The sequence below is a fragment of the Plecotus auritus genome (assembly GCF_963455305.1).
Source record: "Plecotus auritus genome assembly, chromosome: 1".
Classification (NCBI taxonomy): domain Eukaryota; kingdom Metazoa; phylum Chordata; class Mammalia; order Chiroptera; family Vespertilionidae; genus Plecotus; species Plecotus auritus.
Window position 1 is genome coordinate 82,885,856 of NC_137770.1, and position 2,523 is coordinate 82,888,378.

Genomic DNA, 2,523 nt, shown 5'->3' on the forward strand with positions numbered 1-2,523 from the left:
TCTCGTACTGGGCGCGGATGTCCTTAAACATAGTGGAGAGGTCGGACTTGGAGAACGTGTCCATCTCCACGGAGATCTGAGCGTACTGGATCTGCGCATGCAGCTCGGCGATCTCCTCTTCGTGTACCTTCTTCAGAAAGTCAATTTCGTCTGTCAGGCTGTCAATGCACCCTTCAGCTCAGCGCCAGCGAGAGCCGCCTCATCTGCACCTTTGCGCACCTCCATCAGCCAGCCCTCTGCATCCTCATGGTTCAGCACCTCTTCCTGGTAGCTCGCCTGCAGGTTGCTCCCAGTCCCTTCCGAGCCCCAGTGCCTCCTAACTGCCCACTTCCCGCTCCTCGCCAGGGACGGGGCACAGTGGGGCGGGGCACAGGCATCCCATTTTCATTAAAATGTTCAACCTGGGCCTGCTCCACTGGTGTCTGCAGGCGGCCCAGGGGCAGAGAGTGATCCCAGAGACCCTGGCCACCCCCGCCTGCCCTGTCCCGATCGCCGCCTGGACCCCGCGGGTGACGTCAGGCACTGTCCATGTCGCCTGCTCGGGTCCCCATCATGGCCTGGACCCCGCGGGCGGCGCCAGGCACTGCCCACCAGGCCTGCCCAGTCCCACCTTACACCCACCAATAAATCAACTTTCTATTAAAAAAAATCCTACATAGCACAGAAAGAAGGATTTAAGTCATAATGGGAACAAAAAATTACAAGTATAAGAGTAAATTTAATTATCTCAAAACAATAGAGCTTTATTGAGAAAGTCATATGTAAGTGGAAAGATATAGTACGTACTTAAATAATCAAATAATCAAATATAGACATTAAAAATATTTGTTATTCATGAATCAACTCATAAATTTATTCTATCACAAATCTTAAATTAAAATGATAAATACCAGAATTCACTTTTCTTTCTTTAACAAGTATCTTCTGATTATCAAATATGTGAAAAAGTTTGTTCTAGGTACTGAAGTTACTGCAGTGAATAATACACAACTCTGTCTTCTAAATTCTATGATAGAGTAAATGCAAACATTTATTCTATATTTGATTATATAGGATCAAATATAGAATAAATGTAAGGTGGGGGGCAGCACTGAGACTCTCAAGAGTGCAGGGCCCTCCACTCGTCCAGGGGACCACAACTAGAGATGTATTTGACCCCACAGCCATGTGGGATGAAGCTCTTCTCAGCCATCATGTCTTCAAACTCATCCTCATTAAACTTAGGAAAGCCCCAATTCTTGGAGGTGTGGATCTTCTGGCGGCCAGGGAACTTGAATTTGGTTCTGCATAGGGCCTCAATCACATGCTCTTTGTTCTGCAGCTTGGTGCGGATGGACACGATGACTTGGCCAATGTGGACTCTGGCCACTATGCTCTGGGGCTTTCCAAAGGCACCCACACACCTGTCTGGAGCCTGCTGGCCCCAGCACAGGACAACAACTTGTTGATACGGATGCCGTGGGAGGGGTGCAGCCGCACTTGGACATGAAAGCCATCTTTGCCACAGCTTTTCACCACTTACTTGTTGGCACAGATCCACGTGGCCCCCAGGGCTTCGGAGGAGAGTTGCTCATATTCATCTGACACCATTTGGCCGCAGAGTAGGCTCTTCCGCCCCAGGTCAAGATGCGAATCTTGGCATCAGGGACACCGAGGCAGAAGCGAGACTTTGGGTACGGCTTGTTCTTACAATACCAGTAACACCGGGCGGGGCGGCGACCCATGGTGACACCAGGCTCTTCAGTGGCACACCAAAGGGAAAGAGCAGGATATTTTTTATATGTATTGATCAGCCACCTGTTAGAGAGTAGAAATATTTGAGCATGCGTGAATCCCAGCTGACTCACAAAATAGCCTTGCAAGATAGAACACTGTCAGCTTTCTGAAGAACAGGATGACTCTGTAAATAACATGGTCGTCAATGGCATGACCCTGACGTTGCTTGGGAAAAACTGTTTTGTCTTGGGTTGCTTGTTCTGCAAAAACAGGATGTGGTAAATGTGTTTAAAAGTGGTCCTGCACAAAGGGTCAGGGCTGCTCTCTGGACTCCCTGTGTGGAGAAAGGCAGAGCAGTCGCTAGCCGGCTAATAAATGCTCCCTAAATTTTAATTTGGTCTGGACTCCAGTGGTCGTTCACTCGTGTTCGCTCCACAACACACCTTATTATTATTAGTGTATTGCACAAAGGCGTTGGACTAATTTAAAGATAGCTTGTTACAAATCTCCCTGCCTAATCTACATGTTTTGTTTTGACTGAATGAAACATTGCTGACCACAATCTTCTTTTTAAAAAAAAGTTTTTATTGATTTCAGAGAGGAAGGGAGAGGGAAAGAGATAGAAACATCAATGTGAGAGAGAATCATCCATTGTCTGCCTCCCACATGCCCTTACTGGGGATGGAGCCCAAAACAAATTTTATGGCCCTCCCTTTATTCTGCAGTCAGACTGTGTACTGACAGCTTCTCGTTTCCTTGCTTTCTCTAGGGCGGTGCTGACTGCTCACATTTGCGTGGTTACTCCCA

General features: G+C 47.7%; 1 pseudogene across 1 annotated transcript; it reads right to left on the minus strand.

Annotated features, from left to right (window-relative positions):
• Nucleotides 1-1,099: 1,099 nt before the first annotated feature.
• LOC308246107 (large ribosomal subunit protein uL16-like) lies at nt 1,100-1,724 on the minus strand (annotated as a pseudogene). Its single transcript has one exon. The product of its transcript is annotated as a large ribosomal subunit protein uL16-like (transcript).
• Between the last annotated feature and the right edge of the window lie 799 nt (nt 1,725-2,523).